The sequence below is a fragment of the Coregonus clupeaformis genome, chromosome 34 (genome assembly GCF_020615455.1).
Source record: "Coregonus clupeaformis isolate EN_2021a chromosome 34, ASM2061545v1, whole genome shotgun sequence".
NCBI classification, from domain to species: Eukaryota; Metazoa; Chordata; class Actinopteri; order Salmoniformes; family Salmonidae; genus Coregonus; species Coregonus clupeaformis.
Window position 1 is genome coordinate 8,903,536 of NC_059225.1, and position 22,656 is coordinate 8,926,191.

A 22,656-nucleotide genomic window follows, 5' to 3' on the forward strand; every position below is an offset into this window, starting at 1 on the left:
ACCACACACTAACCTAGGTGACTGTCCTGTACCATTACCCCACACCACACACTAACCTAGGTGACTGTCCTGTACAATTACCACACACTAACATAGGTGACTGTCCTGTACCATTACCCCCACACCACACACTAACCTAGGTGACTGTCCTGTACCATTACCCCCACACTAACCTAGGTGACTGTCCTGTACCATTACCCCACACTAACCTAGGTGACTGTCCTGTACCATTACCCCCACCACACACTAACCTAGGTGACTGTCCTGTACCATTACCCCCCACCACACACTAACCTAGGTGACTGTCCTGTACCATTACCCCCACCACACACTAACCTAGGTGACTGTCCTGTACCATTACCCCCCACCACACACTAACCTAGGTGACTGTCCTGTACCATTACCCCACACCACACACTAACCTAGGTGACTGTCCTGTACCATTACCACACACTAACCTAGGTGACTGTCCTGTACCATTACCCCCCACCACACACTAACCTATGTGACTGGCCTGTACCATTACCCCCCACCACAGAATAACCTAGGTGACTGTCCTTTACCATTACCCCCCACCACACACTAACCTAGGTGACTGTCCTGTACCATTACCCCACACCACACACTAACCTAGGTGACTGTCCTGTACCATTACCCCACACCACACACTAACCTAGGTGACTGTCCTGTACCATTACCACACACTAACCTAGATGACTGTCCTGTACCATTACCCCACACCACACACTAACCTAGGTGACTGCCCTGTACCATTACCCCACATCACACACTGACCTAGGTGACTGTCCTGTACCATTACCACACACTAACCTAGGTGACTGTCCTGTACCATTACCCCACACCACACACTAACCTAGGTGACTGTCCTGTACCATTACCCCACACCACACACTAACCTAGGTGACTGTCCTGTACCATTACCACACACTAACCTAGGTGACTGCCCTGTACCATTACCCCACACCACACACTAACCTAGGTGACTGTCCTGTACCATTACCCCCCACCACAGAATAACCTAGGTGACTGTCCTTTACCATTACCCCCCACCACACACTAACCTAGGTGACTGTCCTGTACCATTACCCCACACCACACACTAACCTAGGTGACTGTCCTGTACCATTACCCACACCACACACTAACCTAGGTGACTGTCCTGTACCATTACCCCACACTAACCTAGGTGACTGTCCTGTACTATTACCCCACACTAACCTAGGTGGCTGTCCTGTACCTTTACCCCCCACCACACACTAACCTAGGTGACTGTCCTGTACCATTACCCCACACCACACACTAACCTAGGTGACTATCCTGTGCCATTACCCCACACCACACACTAACCTAGGTGACTGTCCTGTACCATTACCCCCCACCACACACTAACCTAGGTGACTGTCCTGTACCATTACCCCACACCACACACTAACCTAGGTGACTGTCCTGTACCATTACCACACACTAACCTAGGTGACTGTCCTGTACCATTACCCCATCACCACACACTAACCTAGGTGATTGTTCTATACCATTACCCCACACCACACACTAACCTAGGTGGCTGTCCTGTACCATTACCCCATACTAACCTAGGTGACTGTCCTGTACCATTACCCCCCACCACACACTAACCTAGGTGAATGTCCTGTACCATTACCCCCCACCACACATTAACCTAGGTGACTGTCCTGTACCATTACCCCACACCACACACTAACCTAGGTGACTGTCCTGTACCATTACCCCACACCACACACTAACCTAGGTGACTGTCCTGTACCATTACCACACACCAACCTAGGTGACTGTCCTGTACCATTACCCCCCACCACACACTAACCTAGGTGACTGTCCTGTACCATTACCCCCCACCACACACTAACCTAGGTGACTGTCCTGTAGCATATGTCATAAAGAGTTACACACTCTGTATGAGCAGATCCTGTGAATTAACACCAGGATTACTCCTTAGCATATGAAATTAACCCCAGGATTACTCCTTAGTGTATGAAATTAACCCCAGGATTGCTGCTTAGCATATTAAATTAACCTCAGGTTTACCCCATAAAGTATGAAATTAACCCCAGGATTATGAAATTAACCCCAGGATTACTCCTTATCATATGAAATTAACCCCAGGATTATGAAATTAACCCCTGGATTACTCCTTAGCATATGACATTAACCCCAGGATTACTCTTTAGCATATGAAATTAACCCCAGGATTACTCTTTAGCATATGAAATTAACTCCAGGATTACTCCTTAGCATATGAAATTAACCCCAGGAGTACTCTTTAGCATATGAAATTAACTCCAGGATTACTCCTTAGCATATGAAATTAACCCCAGGATTACTGCTTAGCGTATGAAATTAACCCCAGGATTACTGCTTCGCATATTGAATTAACCCCAGGATTACTCTTTAGTATATTAAATTAACCCCAGGATTACTCCTTAACAAATTAAATTAACCCCAGGATTACTCCTTAGTGTATGAAATTAACCCCAGGATTATGAAATTAACCCCACGATTACTCTTTAACATATGAAATTAACCCCAGGATTACTCCTTAGTGTATGTGGTTCCACCGTCTATACGCTACTGATACTACAGTTAATCCATGCTGTTAAATGTGTGGATAGCTGCCAATGTGTAATCTCACTTTAATTCAGTCCTCCGTGGTTTTCTGGGAAGGGTTTGGGCTGCTGTAACTAGGCCCAACCCAGTGTAGGAAAAGTGTAATTGCAGTAATCCTAAAAGTGAGTAGAAGTGTGTTTGTGTAATGTCCCGTAACCTTACGTAAGCATCTCCAGGTAAGTGACTGATAATGCCATACAGTGGGACAAGGCCTGCCATTTTGGATCTGACAGTGTGTCAGTCCAGCGGCTGTGGCCTGATTTTAGTGGAGTACAGTGAGGGAAAAAATGTGATCCCCCTGCTGATTTTGTATGTTTGCCCACTGACAAAGACATAATCAGTCTATAATTTTAATGGTAGGTTTATTTGAACAGTGAGAGACAGAATAACAACAACAAAAATCCAGAAAAACGTATGTCAAAAATGTTATAAATTGATTTGCATTTTAATGAGGGAAATATGTATTTGACCCCTCTGCAAAACATGACTTAGTACTTGGTGGCAAAACCCTTGTTGGCAATCACAGAGATCAGACGTTTCTTGTAATTAGTCACCAGGTTTGCACACATCTCAGGAGGGATTTTGTCCCACTCCTCTTTGCAGATCTTCTCCAAGTCATTAAGGTTTCGAGGCTGACGTTTGGCAACTCGAACCTTCAGCTCCCTCCACAGATTTTCTATGGGATTAAGGTCTGGAGACTGGCTAGGCCACTCCAGGACCTTAATGTGCTTCTTCTTGAGCCACTCCTTTGTTGCCTTGGCCGTGTGTTTTGGGTCATTGTCATGCTGGAATACCCATCCACGACCCATTTTCAATGCCCTGGCTGAGGGAATGAGGTTCTCACCCAAGATTTGACGGTACATGGCCCCGTCCATCGTCCCTTTGATGCGGTGTAGTTGTCCTGTCCCCTTAGCAGAAAAACACCCCCAAAGCATAATGTTTCCACCTCCATGTTTGACGGTGGGGATGGTGTTCTTGGGGTCATAGGCAGCATTCCTCCTCCTCCAAACACAGCGAGTTGAGTTGATGCCAAAGAGCTCGATTTTGGTCTCATCTGACCACAACACTTTCACCCAGTTCTCCTCTGAATCATTCAGATGTTCATTGGCAAACTTCAAACGGGCATGTATATCTGCTTTCTTGAGCAGAGGGACCTTGTGGGCGCTGCAGGATTTGTCCTTCACGGCGTAGTGTGTTACCAATTGTTTTCTTGGTGACTATGGTCCCAGCTGCCTTGAGATCATTGACAAGATCCTACCGTGTAGTTCTGGGCTGATTCCTCACCGTTCTCATGATCATTGCAACTCCACGAGGTGAGAACTTGCATGGAGCCCCAGGCCGAGGGAGATTGACAGTTCTTTTGTGTTTCTTCCATTTGCGAATAATCACACCAACTGTTGTCACCTTCTCACCAAGCTGCTTGGCGATGGTCTTGTAGCTCATTCCAGCCTTGAGTAGGTCTACAATCTTGTCCCTGACATCCTTGGAGAGCTCTTTGGTCTTGGCCATGGTGGAGAGTTTGGAATCTGATTGATTGATTGCTTCTGTGGACAGGTGTCTTTTATACAGGTAACACACTGAGATTAGGAGCACTCCCTTTAAGATTGTGCTCCTAATCTCAGCTCGTTACCTGTATAAAAGACACCTGGGAGCCAGAAATCTTTCTGATTGAGAGGGGGTCAAATACTTATTTCCCTCATTAAAATGCAGATCAATTTATAACATTTTTGACATGCGTTTTTCTGTTTTTTTGTTGTTGTTATTCTGTCTCTCACTGTTCAAATAAACCTACCATTAAAATTATAGACTGATCATTTCTTTGTCAGTGGGCAAATGTACAAAATCAGCAGGGGATCCAATACTTTTCCCCTCACTGATAGAGCACAAGGCCTTTTACTGTTTTTGCCACTGCTCTGTTTAATTTCCTCTACACAGACTATTTATAGAAAGACATACACCTACGTCTTTATCTTGCTCTCTACTTTGGCCTGTCTCTGAGGATGAGTAGCTGTTGCTAATGTCCACAGTAAACCTATGGAATCTTCTGGAAACTTATTTTAGGTACCTTTTGCGTCATCTTTTAATGCTGCTTTGTGTATAAGAACCTTGAAGTGACATCATAAACAGTCTGTTTCTGTGAACATTCACGTTGCACTTTCTCAAGGGCTGCCGTGGATCACTTCAGTTTCTCAAGGGCTGTCTCCACTCTCTAATCCGTTTGTAGTCCCAGTTGAAATCGATTGACCAGTTTTGAGACTTCCATCTGAAATTGGTTTTTGTGTGAATTGATGAGTAGCCCTTTACTAGCGTGTTCTTATAATCTAATGGAAGCTTCATTAGTGTCTAATCCTCTTTCTCCTCTGAGGTAATTAACTAACTGGAGAGAGACTAACGCTGCCTCTGTATCCTCCTATTGAGCAGCCCTTTTAATTACCCACTAATAGACAAACCTGTGCTGTAGGAGGTCTGCATATATTTCATACATTTCAACAGTGTAAGGGGAATTCCACTTCCTGTCGGTGTGTGTGAAGTGTTTCCCCTAGGATTTTGTTTTTGTGGCGGCCACGATTTAGCAGTGACTGTGCGCCGCTGCTAAATGCATATAGGGGAAACACTGGTGTGTGCTTTTTACACTTATTTTCTTTCTTTCTATGTGTTCGGATTTCTTTGCTTCCATCTTATCATTCTAATTCCTTTGCCATTCTGAGCATTCCAATCCACTTCACATTCTCCTTTCTTGAAGTACTGACCAAGATGAGGCTGCAATTGCATTGAGGAAATGCTTAGTCTGAGCTTTTTGCTCTCGTACACCAACACTCATACTTACCACAGAAATAGGGTACAGCTCTCTCTCCCTTCAGCCCAGGTTGAGCTGTATAAGAGGATAGAGCTTGTGGCCGGTGGAAAATCAAGTTTTTGACTGGGACTTTAATCAGCAGTAGAAACAATAACAAAGCGTCCTGGTGTAAAGTACTTAAGTAAAAATACTTTAAAGTACTACTTTGGAGTATCTGTACTTTACTTTACTATTTCTATTTCTGACAACTTTTAATTTTACTTCACTACATTCTTAAAGAAAATAATGTACTTTTTACACAATACATTTTCCCTGACACCCCTAAGTACTCATTACATTTTGAATGCTTAGCAGGACAGGAAAATGGTCAAATTCATGCACTTACTGTATCAAGAGAACGTCCCTTGTCACCTCTACTGCCTCTGATCTGACGGACTCACTAAACACACATGCTTTGTTTGTAAATTATGTCTGAGTGTTGGAGCGTGCCCCTGGCTATCCGTAAATATAAAAACAAGAAAATGGTGCCGTCTGGTTTGCTTAATATAAGGAATTTTAAATGATTAATACTTTTACTTTTGATACTTAAGTATATTTTAGCAATTACATTTACTTTCGAAACGTATGTATATTTAAAACCAAATACTTTTAGACTTTTACTCAAGTAGTATTTTACTGGGTGACTTTCACTTTTACTTGAGTAATTTTAAGGTACCTTTTACTTTTACTCAAGTATGACAATTGGGTACTTTTTCCAACACGGGTCCTCGCCACCGTTTCAGTAAATAGTCTGAGGGATAGGGCTGGAGAAATGTAACCACTCTCAAATTCATAGACAGAGCTATAGATGCAAGGACTGACCATCCATGATATCAACATTATAGTTGTAACCATGTTTTGAGGCTGAACAGTGTTTGTTTATATTGACTTTGTTTACAAACATTGGAGTAAAACAAGCTTATATTTTGGGTTCTGATGGGGTACGACAGTTGAACTAAGCTCATGAGTTATATTCTTCAAGAATCAATGGGTACATGTCATTAATTTATACGTTGAAAATGAATGTAGCAACTGCTGATTGCCCCTTGAACTAGATTTAACTAGTTTCTTTATAATGTATAATAGCCACCTGCTGGTGGTGCCCTTGTGCCTGACTACTAGCACATAACATCTGGCCTTTTCTGGGCACATGGATTCCATTTATCATTGTTATCAAAAGTAACCCTTTGGAAAGCAGAGGAGAGGAGAGGAGAGGAGAGGAGAGGAGTAGAGAGGAGAGGAGAGGAGTAGAGGAGAGGAGTAGAGAGGAGAGAGAGGAGAGGAGAGGAGAGGATGGGGAGAGGAGAGGAGTAGAGAGGAGAGGAGAGGAGAGGATGAGGGAGAGGAGAGGAGAGGAGAGGAGAGGAAGAGGAGAGGAGAGGAGTAGAGAGGAGAGGAGAGGAGAGGATGGGGAGAGGAGAGGATGGGGAGAGGAGAGGAGAGGAGTAGAGAGGAGAGGAGAGGAGAGGCAGTAGGTATAAGTAGTAACTAGGTCGGAGAATTAGGAACATAGTGACGGAGGCCCCAGGAACCCTAAACTTGAGAGACGTGTGTGTGTGTGTGTGTGTGTGTGTGTGTGTGTGTGTGTGTGTGTGTGTGTGTGTGTGTGTGTGTGTGTGTGTGTGTGTGTGTGTGTGTGTGTGTGTGTGTGTCATCCATACGCGCCTGTGAGTATATATGTGCTTTTTGATGCCACTGGCTGCGATGTATGTACAGTACCAGTCAAAGGTTTGAACACACACACCCATTCAAGGGTTGTTGTTTTTTTAAAACTATTTTCTATATTGTAGAATAATAGTGAAGACATCAACACTATGAAATAACACATATGGAATCATGTAGTAACCAAAAAAGTGTTAAACAAATCAAAAATATATCTTATATTTGAGATTCTTCAAAGTAGCCACCCTTTGCTTTGATGACAGCTTTGCACACTCTTGGCATTCTCTCAACCAGATTTATGAGGAATGCTTTTCCAACAGTCTTGAAGGAGTTCCCACATATGCTGAGCACTTGTTGGCTGCTTTTCCTTCACTCTGCGGTCCAACTCATCCCAAACCATCTCAACTGGGATGAGGTCGGGTGATTGTGGAGGCCAGGTCATCTGATGCAGCACTCCATCACTCTCCTTGGTCAAATAGCCCTTACACAGCCTGGAGGTGTGTTGTGGGTCATTGTCCTGTTGAAAAACAAATGACAGTCCCACTAAGCGCAAACCAGATGGGATGGCGTATCACTGCAGAATGCTGTGTTAGCCATGCTGGTTAAGTGTGCCTTGAATTCTAAATAAATCACTGACAGTGTCACCACCAAAGCACCCCCACACCATCACACCTCCTCCTCCATGCTTCACGGTGGGAACCACACAAAGACACGGTGGTTAGAACCAGAAATGTCAAATTTGGACTCATCAGACCAAAGGACAGATTTCCGCCGTTCTAATGTCCATTGCTCGTGTTTCTTGGCCCAAGCAAGTCTCTTCTTCTTATTGGTGTCCTTTAGTAGTGGTTTCAGCAATTCGACCATGAAGGCCTGATTCCCGTAGTCTCCTCTGAACAGTTGATGTTGAGATGTGTCTGTTACTTGATCTCTGTAAAGCATTTGTTTGGGCTGCAATCTGAGTTGCAGTTAACTCTAATGAACTTATCCTCTGCAGCAGAGGTAACTCTTGGTCTTCCTTTCCTGTGGCGGTCCTCATGAGAGCCAGTTTCATCAAAGCTCTTGATGGTTTTTGCGACTGCACTTGAAGAAACTTTCAAAGTTCTTGAAATGTTCCGGATTGACTGACCTTCATGTCTTAAAGTAATGATGGACTGTCATTTCTCTTTGCTTATTTGAGCTGTTCTTGCCATAATATGAACTTGGTCTTTTACCAAATAGGGCTATCTTCTGTATACCCCCCAACCTACCTTTTCACAACACAACTGATTGGCTCAAACGCATTAAGATGGAAAGAAATTCCACAAATTATATTTTAACAAGGCACACCTGTTAATTGAAATGCATTCCAGGTGACTACCTCATGAAGCTGGTTGAGAGAAGGCCAAGAGTGTGTAAAGCTGTCATCAAGGCAAAGGGTGGCTACCTTGAAGAATCTCAAATCTCAAATATATTTTGATTTGTTTAACACTTTTTTGGTTATTACATGATTCCATATGTGTTATTTCATAGTTTTGATGTCTTCAATATTATTCTACAAACAAAAAATATAGAAAAACCCTGGAATGAGTAGGTGTGTCCAAACTTTTGACTGGTACTGTATGTTCCTGTATAGGGAGAATGCTGGGGATGTAGTTGACAGATCTGGGGATGGGATGGGTTGTAGTTGACAGATCTGGTCCTGGGGATGGGTTGTAGTTGACAGATCTGGTCCTGTTGGGATTGCTTTACTAACCAGCACTCTTGTTCTCTTCCCAATCGCCCCTCTCACCCAACATGCACCATGTTCCCCTTCTCCTAATCATACTCACTCACATACTCTCCTTCCATTTCTTTTGGATCATCCCTCCATCTCTCTCTGTCTCATTCCATCATCCCTCCATCTCTCTGTCTCTCTCTTTGTCTGTCTGTCTGTCTGACTGTCTGACTGTCTTTCTTTCTGTCTCTCTCTTTTGCTCTCATCCTCTTTTTCTTAATTCCTACATTTCTTTGTCCTCATCTTTTTCTTCCTCTTTTCCCTCTCGTCTCTCCTCTCCTCTCTTCTCTCCTCTCTGCTCTCCCCTCTCCTCTCTCCTCTCTCCTCTCTGCTCTCCTCTCTCCTCTCTGCTCTCCTCTCTCCTCTCTGCTCTCCCCTCTCCTCTCTCATCTCTCCTCTCTGCTCTCCTCTCTCCTCTCTCCTCTCTGCTCTCCTCTCTTCTCTCTCCCCTTTCCTCTCTCTCATCTCTCCTCTCTCTTTCTCATCTCTCCTCTCTCTGCTCCCCTCTCCCCCATCCCCTCTCCCCCATCCCCTCCCCTCTCTTCTCTCTCCTCTCTGCTCTTCTCTTCTCTCCTCTCTCTTCTCTCCTCTTCTCTCCTCTCTTCTCTCTGCTCTTCTCTCCTATATTCTCTCATCTCTTTTCTCTCATCTCCTCTCCTCTCCCCTCTCCCCTCTCTGCTCTCCTCTCTCCTCTCTCCTCTCTCTTCTCTCTGCTCTTCTCTCCTCTCTGCTCTCCTCTCTCCTCTCTTCTCTCCTCTATCCTCTATCCTCTATCCTCTTCTCTCTTATCTCCTCTCTTCTCTCTTCTCTCCTCTCTCCTCTCTGCTCTTCTCTCTTCTCTCTTCTCTCTCCTCTCTGCTGTCCTCTCTGCTCTCCTCTCTCTCCTCTCCCCTCTCCTCTCTCCTCTCCCCTCTCCTCTCTCTGCTCTCCTCTCTGCTCTCTCCTCTCTTCTCTTCTCTCTTCTCTCCTCTCTGCTCTCCTCTCTGCTCTCCTCTCTTTCTCTCCTCTCTTTCTCTCCTCTCTTCCTCTCCCTCTCCTCTCCTCTCCTCTCCTCTCCTCTCCTCTCCTCTCCTCTCCTCTCCTCTCCTCTCCTCTCCTCTCCTCTCCTCTCCTCTCCTCTCCTCTCCTCTCCTCTCCTCTCCTCTCCTCTCCTCTCCTCTCCCTCCTCTCCTCTCCTCTCCTCTCCTCTCCTCTCCTCTCCTCTTCTCTCTTGTCTTTCCTCAACCCATGCTACAGGGGATTAGATGAATCCGCCGCCCCAGTGTCAGATGTTCTTCTGCTTCTCTGCACCTCTCCTCTCCCCCCTCAGTACCCCCTCTAACCACCACACCACTACCACCCCCAATGTCCATCAGCCTGGAGGTCCCTGTAGGAAACCCTGTGGACTCTCTCCTGACTCCTAACACCCCTCCATCAGAATATGAGTTAGGGTGCTCCACTGCCGCCAGCATAAGTCCTCTCTCTCCAACTCTGACTTGGTTATTGAGCCTAGAGGACTAAAGGAGTAAAAAGATGCCTTCACCCACACAGATGATCACTATGCAGATATACATGTGTACTGACAGAGTACCATCACACACACATCTGTCTGTCACCATGTCCTCTTCTGTTTTCTGATATGCACATGTTGTTCCAGGAAATGATGCATACTACTAGTAGCCGTAATATACTGTATTACCAAATGGTCACGCCATGGTTCTTCTTAAACACACATCATACACATACTTTTCATTTATTAATGAGTGTAGTCTCTCTCTCTCATTCTCTCTCTCTCATTCTCTCTCTCTCATTCTCTCTCATTCTCTCTCATTCTCCCTCTCTCTCTCTCTCTCTCTCTCTCTCTCTCTCTCTCTCTCTCATTCTCTCTCTCTCTCTCATTCTCTCTCTCTCATTCTCCCCCTCGCTCTCTCTCTCTCTCTCTCTCTCTCTCTCTCTCTCTCTCTCTCTCTCTCTCTCTCTCTCTCTCTCTCTCTCTCTCTCTCTCTCTCTCTCTCTCTCTCTCTCTCTCTCTCTCTCTCTCTCTCCTCCCCCCTCTCTCTCTCTCTCTCTCTCTCTCTCTCTCTCTCTCTCTCTCTCTCTCCCTCTCTCTCGTCTCACCAACGTTCTTGGGTATTATGCTTCAGTGGACAAGTTAATCTCCACACACAAACACACAGTACCACTGTCAGCTTCTCTCCTCCCGACAGCACCTTGTTTCTTGCTGAGCTAGCGCTGCCAGGCTGTTCTCCTAACAACAAACTCACGCTGCTTCTAGCTCTGAAGTGGGCTTGTCTCTGTCCTGATAATAACTCTGGGCCGTTTCTCAAACACTGACATTGTTTCTAACATACTGCTTTTTAAATACAAATGACACTTGGCGGGACACTTCAGACTTTCTCATGCGTCTGTCTTTTATTTCATTTTAATGTAAATAAATGGAAAATCAAGGATGACTGAACTACAGACATTCCACTTCTTGTACTCCGTTTCATAGGCCAAAGAGACTGGCCTTTCGGTAATCTCAAAGTTCAATATGCAGCTGGATTTTGTGCCCGATCACTGATTGGTTGTTAAACATAAAATTTTAGCATAACAAGGAGTGGAATGATAGTCAAACCGACTGGTACCGAGACTAGCTCTCAGACAATCATCACTTTGATTTTGACTACTCTTCGTGCCCTTGATATCAAGCCTCCTCTTCCTCCACTGCTGCATAAGCGCATCTTTGTGCAGCACTCTTTTTATATATTATCTGTCTGTCTTAGTTTGTCTGTCTGTCTGCACTTTGTGCTAATAAACTCTTCCAAACAGATAACTTGGCTTTGGATTTCTCTTTCTTTACCAATGTTCCTCAAATAAACCTCTTGTTGATTCTGCGAAAACTGCTTTTAGCTTTTCAATGTTTTGTTGATTCTCTCTTATCTCTTATTCAAATGATATCATGAAATGCAGGAGTGCAACATTCACTGGGGACAGGGGGGACATGTCCCCCCCACATTCTGAAATTGCATGTTTATCCCCCCCCAGTTTTATCATTTATCATTGGATGCTTTAGGACCATGCAGACGGGTGGCTGTTTGGAGTGTTTATCCGACTGGATAAAAATAAATAATTATAATTATGTCCCCCCCCCATTTCTAAAACCAAAGTTGCGCCCCTGATGAAATGTTCATTCACTCCACCTAACACTTCAGATCTTTTTGTCCTTTTATGGAACGATGAGAGAGAGTGGTAGTGCTATGCGGCAGGGGCGGCAGGTAGCTTAGTGGTTAAGAGCGTTTTGCCAGTAACCGAAAGGTCGCTGGTTCTAATCCCCGAGCCGACTAGGTGAAAAATCTGTCGATGTGCCCTTGAGCAAGGCACTTAACCCTAATTGCTCCTGTAAGTCGCTCTGGATAAGAGCGTCTGCTTAATGAATAAAATGTAAATGTCTATGCTATTATTGCCATAGCAACCTTTCAATGATGAGTGTTTTTGCCATTGTGAAAACTAAAACTAACTGCCAGATGACAGTGGAACTCTGCTGGTGGCTGAAACTGGTTCTCTTTGATGTAACATAACATAACATATAACATAACAGTAACATAACATAACATATAACATAACAGCTTTTTAGCTTTTCTTTTGTAGAGGTCAGAGAATTAATATTAACGGACCAACGTCTTGACCCTCAATTTTTGGTCTCGTTCACAAACAGTACATTGATTAAAAGCATTAGCTTATTAAAATGGGGAATAGTTTTAACTGCAATTAAGTACTCTGCTTGAGGAATAATTTTTCTGAAGAATAATGTTTCCTAGACTAATTCATGAGGGCCTGCCTGATTAGTCATGGGTGTTCATTAATCAAGCTACTTTAACAATGCAAGAGGGACGGGAGACCGATATAGGAAAATAGTGATTACCACAAAAACACACCTGGCTTGCCCTGCTGCTACAGTGCAGGGAACTGTTTTAATGTCCTTGTCTAACAGCCTTTGTGACACTTAGAAAAGCTGTACCCTTCTTTGTTCATCACCCTGACCTGTTCGTTCTCTCTCTTCTCTGTGTAATGAGACTGGAGTTAACACTGTGTGTGTGTCTGTGTCTGTGTGTGGACGTGTTTAACTATTCTTGTGAGGACCAGAAGTCCCCACAAGAATAGTAAACGAACAAAACATTTACCAACTGGGGACATTTTGTTAGTCCCCACAAGGTCAAATGCTATTTCTAGGGGGTTAAGGTTAGAATGAGTGTTAGGGTTAGAATTACGTTAAGGCTTAGGGTTAGTAGCTAAGGTTAAGGTTCGGTTATGGGGCTAAGGTTAGGGTAAGAGTACGGGTTAGGGGTTAGGTAAATATGATTTTGAATGGGACTGAATTTTGTGTCCCTACAAGGTTAGCTGTACAAGACTGTATGTGTTGATGTTCATCTGTGCTCTCCAGTTCTCTGCTGAGTGGAGCAGGGGTCTGGCTAGCGCTGCTGTGTGGCCTCTTGGCAGGCTTGTCTCTGTCTCTCCGCTCCGGGGGGAGACCTCTATCTCCAGCTATGTGGGACAGGCTGTCCTACTTACAGCTGAGGGCTGTAGCAGTGCCTGGATGGCCCCACAGCAGATGTGCTAAATGGGGAGGGACAGTCCTCCTCTGCCTCCCTGCTCCGCTATTCTCTGCTCTGCCTGCTCTGCCTCCCCAACTGTAGTGCTTGTGAACCCACGTCATAGCCTGACGCTCTTTTCATCCTAATAACTTTCACACAAGAAATGTGGCTAAACCCCCTACATATTTCATGATCTGCCTTTTTAATCCCATAGTTTTGGAAAGCACACAGTGTATCCTCATTCCTCATTGATGTCCTCTGTAGTGGAAGCTAGCTCTTTCATCTTCTGCCATTTCCACATGTAAAGTTCTGATCCCCTATCCCAAGGACTTTAAATCCACATTGGAGCTTCTTAAAATGGTTGGTGGTGTACTATCCTGTGGGACAGAGAGATGGAACGTGTTGTCTTGCTTTGGGACTGGGAGATACAGTGGGGGAAAAAAGTATTTAGTCAGCCACCAATTGTGCATGTTCTCCCACTTAAAAAGATGAGAGAGGCCTGTAATTTTCATCATAGGTACACGTCAACTATGACAGACAAATTGAGAGAAAAAAATCCTGAAAATCACATTGTAGGATTTTTTATGAATTTATTTGCAAATTATGGTGGAAAATAAGTATTTGGTCACCTACAAACAAGCAAGATTTCTGGCTCTCACAGACCTGTAACTTCTTCTTTAAGAGGCTCCTCTGTCCTCCACTCGTTACCTGTATTAATGGCATCTGTTTGAACTTGTTATCAGTATAAAATACACCTGTCCACAACCTCAAACAGTCACACTCCAAACTCCACTATGGCCAAGACCAAATAGCTGTCAAAGGACACCAGAAACAAAATTGTAGACCTGCACCAGGCTGGGAAGACTGAATCTGGAATAGGTAAGCAGCTTGGTTTGAAGAAATCAACTGTGGGAGCAATTATTAGGAAATGGAAGACATACAAGACCACTGATAATCTCCCTCAATCTGGGGCTCCACGCAAGATCTCACCCCGTGGGGTCAAAATGATCACAAGAACGGTGAGCAAAAATGCCAGAACCACACGGGGGGACCTAGAGAATGACCTGCAGAGAACTGGGACCAAAGTAACAAAGTCAGTAACACACTACGCCGCCAGGGACTCAAATCCTGCAGTGTCAGACGTGTCCCCCTGCTTAAGCCAGTACATGTCCAGGCCCGTCTGAAGTTTGCTAGAGTGCATTTGGATGATCCAGAAGAGGATTGGGAGAATGTCATATGGTCAGATGAAACCAAAATAGAACTTTTTGGTAAAAACTCAACTCGTCGTGTTTGGAGGACAAAGAATGCTGAGTTGCATCCAAAGAACACCATACCTACTGTGAAGCATGGGGGTGGAAACATCATGCTTTGGGGCTGTTTTTCTGCAAAGGGACCAGGACGACTGATCCGTGTAAAGGAAAGAATGAATGGGGCCATGTATCATGAGATTTTGAGTGAAAACCTCCTTCCATCAGCAAGGGCATTGAAGATGAAACGTGGCTGGGTCTTTCAGCATGACAATGATCCCAAACACACCGCCCGGGCAACGAAGGAGTGGCTTCGTAAGAAGCATTTCAAGGTCCTGGAGTGGCCTAGCCAGTCTCCAGATCTCAACCCCATAGAAAATCTTTGGAGGGAGTTGAAAGTCTGTGTTGCTCAGCGACAGCCCCAAAACATCACTGCTCTAGAGGAGATCTGCATGGAGGAATGGGCCAAAATACCAGCAACAGTGTGTGAAAACCTTGTGAAGACTTACAGAAAACGTTTTGACCTGTGTCATTGCCAACAAAGGGTATATAACAAAGTATTGAGAAACTTTTGTTATTGACCAAATACTTATTTTCCACCATAATTTGCAAATAAATTCATTAAAAATCCTACAATGTGATTTTCTGGATTTATTTTTCTCATTTTGTCTGTCATAGTTGACGTGTACCTATGATGAAAATTACAGGCCTCTCTCATCTTTTTAAGTGGGAGAACTTGCACAATTGGTGGCTGACTAAATACTTTTTTTCCCCACTGTAGAACGTGTTGTCTTGCTGTGGGACAGAGAGATGGAACGTGTTGTCTTGCTGTGGGACAGGGAGATAGAACGTGTTGTCTTGCTGTGGGACAGGGAGATAGAACGTGTTGTCTTGCTGTGGGACAGGGAGATAGAACGTGTTGTCTTGCTGTGGGACAGGGAGATAGAACGTGTTGTCTTGCTGTGGGACAGGGAGATAGAACGTGTTGTCTTGCTGTGGGACAGGGAGATAGAACGTGTTGTCTTGCTGTGGGACAGGGAGATAGAACGTGTTGTCTTGCTGTGGGACAGGGAGATAGAACGTGTTGTCTTGCTGTGGGACAGGGAGATAGAACGTGTTGTCTTGCTGTGGGACAGGGAGATAGAACGTGTTGTCTTGCTGTGGGACAGGGAGATAGAACGTGTTGTCTTGCTGTGGGACAGGGAGATAGAACGTGTTGTCTTGCTGTGGGACAGGGAGATAGAACGTGTTGTCTTGCTGTGGGACAGGGAGATAGAACGTGTTGTCTTGCTGTGGGACAGGGAGATGGAACGTGTTGTCTTGCTGTGGGACAGGGAGATAGAACGTGTTGTCTTGCTGTGGGACAGGGAGATAGAACGTGTTGTCTTGCTGTGGGACAGGGAGATGGAACGTGTTGTCTTGCTGTGGGACAGGGAGATAGAACGTGTCGTAATAGAGGTGAGAGGAACACTCAAGGGAACACTATTCTAAGAATATCTGTCCCAAACAGGCTCTCACTGACTGTTCAGTGTTTAAAGCTATGAAAAGGAGGTGTGACGGAATGGCACTGCCAATTTTTCTGTCGACCTCTATCCTGAGGGCATTGGGTCCAAATATGGATCCTTGAAAAGCTCTATATAAATATCATATATTATTAGAATAGAACAGGAGGGGTCACTCAAGTGCATGTCTGTGTGTTGTGTGTTGTTTGTCTGACATTAGTGCAGTAGTGGTGCATGGGTAAATCACTACACTACAGTTGAAGTCGGAAGTTTGCATACACTTAGGTTGGAGTCATTAAAAGTTGTTTTTCAACCACTCCACAAGTCGGTTAGGACATCTACTTTGTGCATGACGCAAGTAATTTTTCCAACAATTGTTTACAGACAGATTATTTCACTTAGAATTCACTGTATCACAATTCCAGTGGGTCAGAAGTTTACATACACTAAGTTGACTGTGCCTTTTAAACAGCTTGGAAAATTCCAGAAAATGATGTCATAGCTTTAGAAGCTTCTGATAGGCTAATTGACATCATTTTAGTCAATTGGAGGTGTACCTGTGGATGTATTTCAAGGCCTACCTTCAAACTCTGCCTCTTTGCTTGACATCATGGGAAAATCAAAAGAAATCAGCCAAGACCTCCGAAAAATAATTGTAGACCTCCACAAGTCTGGTTCATCCTTGGGAGCAATTTCCAAATGCCTGAAGGTACCACGTTCATCTGTACAAACAATAGTACGCAAGTATAAACACCATGGGACCACGCAGCCGTCATACTGCTCAGGAAGGAGACGTGTTCTGTCTCCTAGAGATGAACGTACTTTGGTGCGAAAAGTGCAAATCAATCAACAACAGCAAAGGACCTTGTGAAGATGCTGGAGGAAACAGGTACAAAAGTATCTATATCCACAGTAAAATGAGTCCTATATTGACATAACCTGAAAGGCCGCTCAGCAAGGAAGAAGCCACTGCTCCAAATCCGCCATAAAAAAGCCAGACTACGGTTTGCAACTGCACATTGTTGGGACAAAGATCATACTTTTTGGAGAAATGTCCTCTGGTCTGATGAAACAAAAATAGATCTGTTTGGCCATAATGACCATCGTTATGTTTGGAGGAATAAGGGGGACGCTTGCAAGCCAAAGAACACCATCCCAACCATGAAGCACGGGGGTGGCAGCATCATGCTTTGGGGGTGCTTTGCTGCAGGAGGGACTGGTGCACTTCACAAAATAGATGGCATCATGAGGAAGGAAAATGATGTGGATATATTGAAGCAACATCTCAAGACATCAGTCAGTCAGTTAAAGCTTGGTCGCAAATGGGTCTTCCAAATGGACAATGACCCCAAGCATACTTCCAAAGTTGTGGCAAAATGGCTTAAGGACAACAAAGTCAAGGTATTGGAGTGGCCATCACAAAGCCCTGACCTCAATCCTATAGAAAATGTGTGGGCAGAACTGAAAAAGCGTGTCAGAGCAAGGAGGCCTACAAACCTGACTCAGTTACACCAGCTCTGTCAGGAGGAATGGGCCAAAATTCACCCAACTTATTGTGGGAAGCTTGTGGAAGGCTACCTGAAATGTTTGACCCAAGTTAAACAATTTAAAGGCAATGCTACCAAATACTAATTGAGTGTATGTAAACTTCCGACTTCAACTGTATGTGTTGTGATAATTGCGTTGTTTGATCTATAACCTGTTAGTTAATTTGCCTTGACACCGTGATATATAGGCGTAAAGGCCGAGACAATAAGACACAGTGACAGAATTAATTCAATCACACCTTTGTTTCATCACAAAACCGGAGAGCAACCTCTGTCCGGTGAGGTCCACAAAACATATTGCAGCTTGGTCAAGCAACGTAATGTTTACGACATTTGATTAGAACTATGGAGAGTTACCACAAGTCGCAAAGAAAAACCGGAGCTGCCACCACTATTCCACCACCATTTCAACTTCAACATTTAAACATCATAAAATTGTGTATGCTGTACAGTGACAGAAAAGATACCAAAAACAATTTAGTACAATCAATATAAGCTAAATATGATGTTGGCTGTCCATGGTACTGATTGAGTGGGTGAGTGGGTGAGTGGGTGAGTACTGATTGTGTGGGTGAGTGGGTGAGTGGGTGAGTCAGTAGAACAACATGTTGACTCACCCTGCTTGTAGAGAAACGCCAAATCCATCCTTCCCTTTTTCATGTTGACTAAACGGTCTATCGCTCTGTCATACAGTACACGCTTTTACATTTTGTTGTCTTAGGCTACCTGGCTAAAATGCTTGCTTGCTAGCCTAACTTCCTTGCAACGATGAGCCAGCTAGTTGACATTAACCTGTTACATATAGCTACATATTGAATATACATACTCTCAGGCCAGGGGCACAATGTATGAATTTATGGTTGGATCAGAATCGCCATTATAATCATTGGCCAGTAGCCTACGGGAGAATTAAGTAAAACCACAAGTCCAAATCCCTATCTCCATCCATGGCTAATTTAGGAAATTGACCATTTTAGCTAGCTAGCCACCGGAGGACAACGACACAACGAGATGCAACAATTCTGTCAATGACGTTTTGCTTTTGATGTGATGTGATTGGTGTGAAGCCAAATCCAAACTGGCATTCACAATTGAGCTCGCTCAATCTAGCTCAACGCTGATTGGTTATTATTTCATCATTCTTTTATCAAAAGAGGCCAAATGCTTGCTGGCTTCCCTTGCATTCAATGCTAGGGGTGTCAACAATGTCATACTCTTTTTGACCAGACAGCATCAGCTACATGGGCTACACATACTGAGATTGAGGGGCGCTGTTTCGCTCGCTCTATGAAATACATTCAGCGAATTTAAGGAAAATTAAGAAATAAAGAGAGACGAAAGATACATTGATTTTTTGGGGAAGCCTGGCTTCCCTTGGCATCCATGAATACACACCACTGCATTTATGGTGTACTACTGGTGTGTGTGTGTTGTGTGTGTTGTGTGTGTTGTGTGTGTGTGTGTGTGTGTGTGTGTGTGTGTGTGTGTGTGTGTATGTACAGTACCAGTGAAAAGTTTGGACACACCTACTCATTCAAGGGTTTTAATTTATTTGTACTATTTTCTACATTGTAGAATAATAGTGAAGACATCAAAACTATGAAATAACACATATGGAATCATGTAGTAACCAAAAAAGTGTTAAACAAATGAAAATATATTTGAGATTCTTCAAAGTAGCCACCCTTTGCCTTGATGACGGCTTTGCACACTCGTGAGGAATTGCTAGCTTCGTGAGGAATGCTTTTTTCAACAGTCTTGAAGGAGTTCCCACATATGCTGAACACTTGTTGGCTGCTATTCCTTCACTCTGCGGTCCAACTCATCCCAAACCATCTCAATTGGGTTGAGGTCGGGTGATTGTGGAGGCCAGGTCATCTGATGCAGAACTCCATCACTCTCCTCCTTGGTCAAATAGCCCTTACACAGCCTGGAGGTGTGTTTTGGGTCATTGTCCTGTTGAAAAACAAATGATAGTCCCACTATCGCTGCAGAATGCTGTGGTAGCCATGCTGGTTAAGTGTGCCTTGAATTCTAAATAAATCGCAGACAGTGTCACCAGCAAAGCACCCCCACACCATCACACCTCCTCCTCCATGCTTCACGGTGGGAACCACACATGCGGAGATCATCTACTCACAAAGACACAGCAGTTGGAACCAAAAATCTCACATTTGGACTCATCAGACCAAAGGACAGATTTCCACCGTTCTAATGTCCATTGCTCATGTTTCTTGGCCCAAGCAAGTATCTTCTTCTTATTGGTGACCTTTAGTAGTGGTTTCTTTTGCAGCAATTCAACCATGAAGGCCTGATTCACGCAGTCTCCTCTGAACAGTTGATGTTGAGATGTGTCTGTTACTTGATCTCTGTGAAGCATTTGTTTGGGCTACAATCTGAGGTGCAGTTAACTCTAATGAACTTATCCTCTGCAGCAGAGGTAACTCTGGGTCTTCCTTTCCTGTGGCGGTCCTCATGAGAGCCAGTTTCATCATAGCGCTTGATGGTTTTTGCGACTGCACTTGAAGAAACGTTAAAAGTTCTTGAAATGTTCCGTATTGACTGACCTTCATGTCTTAAAGAAATGATGGACTGTCATTTTTCTTTGCTTGTTTGAGCTGTTCTTTTCATAATATGGACTTGGTCTTTTACCAAATATCTTCTGTATACCACCCCTACCTTGTCACAACACAACTGACTGGCTCAAACGCATTAAGAAGGAAAATAAATTCCACAAATTAACTTTTAACAAGGCACACCTGTTAATTGAAATGCATTCCAGGTGACTACCTCATGAAACTGGTTGAGAGAATGTCAAGAGTGTGCAAAGCTGTCATCAAGGCAAAGGGTGGCTACTTTGAAGAATCTCAAATATAGAAAATAGTACAAATAAAGAAAAACCCTTGAATGAGTAGGTGTGTCCAAACTTTTGACTGGTACTGTATGTATACGTGTGTACCCTGTGTGTGCGTGTAGTTGTGTCAGTAGCCCAGTACCGCAGTGCTCCCGTTGCTCTGAATAGCAGGAGTCTGGGCTGCAGACCTGCTCTCTGTGGGAGTGGTGCAAGGGGAATGGCCACCAGCGATGTCACATCCTTTGTGGCTCTGCCTGTCTCTCTAGTACCTGCCAACAGTCCTCACCCACTGCCCTCTATGTCTTGCATTGACCCTCCTGAACAATGGAGCTGCTGCTAACAGGGTTTACATGGCCAGCCAGGCACTGGCCACTGTACAGACAAGGGCAGGCACGCACACACGCACACACACGCACACACACACACACACACACACACACTCGCATACACACACGCACACACACACGCACACGCACATACGCGCGCGCGCACACACACGCACACACGCACACACACACACACACACACACACTCGCATACACACACACACGCGGCACAGCATTCAGCTTAGTTCTGACTGTGTGTGTGTGTGTGTGTGTGTGTGTGTGTGTGTGTGTGTGTGTGTGTGTGTGTGTGTGTGTGTGTGTGTGTGTGTGTGTGTGTGTGTGTGTGTGGGGGGGTTATTCCAGAAGGATTGCAGGGCGACAGGCTGTAACAATTAAAGAACCCAGAGCTGTGATCTGACGACTGGTCAAGACCATGCAGCTGTGGACCGCATGTGTCATCCTGTCTGACCACAAAAGAGCCGTCTTCTATGTTCATGCAATTATGTGGTTTTACCTCTTTTTGTACTATTTTATTTTGTTTGATATTAGAATTTACTATGTTCTAGTTTTTATTTTATTTTTTGCGTTGTTAAAAGGATAATTCACCACAATGTCAACGTTTATCAGACGTTTGCACCTCTAACGTCAAGTTAAATCCATGTTCAGTACCATCTGTTGGATGTAGATATATCCCCCGAATCAATCATTTTTTTGGGATGTTCCCCTGTGGTGCTGCCCTTGTCCCTCATCCTGTCTTGGAAGCGTGTGTACCCAGCATGCAGAGCTCCGATTGGGAATAATGAGCGGGGGGAAACCTGGGGTCAGCTGGAGGGCAACACTGTGGAGCTAGCCGAGCCAGTGTAGCGTACCCTGGCATAGTCTTCAGCCCGGCTGCGTGGCACGGGGCTAATCCTGACACTTCCACTGTTCTGTCATTTTGTTTTGCTCTGCCTTCGCTACCACCCAGTCTCATTTCAAATGTTCTGTCCCCACACTTAAGTCGGGCTAAAAATAGCGGGCTGAATAATTCATATTTAAACATCGATTTATGGCTCGTATGGAAGTCAGTGCTTAGCACCCGTTGTTACCTTTTTAATCTGTTGCTGGGTCTTATTTAGATGCATTTACCTTGTCCAGGTGTTTAATCATCATAAGTGACATGGGCCGGGACAGAGACAGTAGTCGGCCGTTTTCTTTATGGCTGCAGTTAAAGGCTTAGTCTAGCACTCTTCAGATGTTATGTCACAGAACATCCATTTGAAATGTAACACCTTTAAAAGGCTCTCTAATGTACTTTTTGACTTCCAGTGTCTACTGCACATGAATGTCACTGGGTTGTGATGGAGACTGAGATGGACGTGGTGCTTGTGTCACGCCGGTCCTTACACATTGTTTTCGACTCTCTCTCTCTCTCTACTGCACCTGCTGTCTCGACCTCTGAATGCTCGGCTATGAAAAGCCAACTGACATTTACTCCTTAGGTAATGACCTGTTGCTCCCTCTACGACCACTGTGATTATTATTTGACCCAGCTGGTCATTTATGAACGTTTGAACATCTTGAAGGACAATCTGGCCTTAAATGGCCATGTACTGTTATAATCTCCACCCGGCACTGCCAGAAGGGGACTGGCCACCCGTCAGAGCCTGGTTTCTCTCTAGGTTTCTTCCTAGGTTCCTGCCTTTCTAGGGAGTTTTTCCTAGCCACCGTGC

The 22,656-nt window shown here is 44.5% G+C and overlaps 1 protein-coding gene across 1 annotated transcript in view; it reads left to right on the plus strand.

The window, feature by feature from the left end:
* Positions 1–22,656, plus strand: part of LOC121549440 (microtubule-associated protein 4) — a 140,884-nt gene that overhangs the window by 29,371 nt on the left and 88,857 nt on the right. The gene's annotated exons all lie outside the window — the stretch shown is intronic.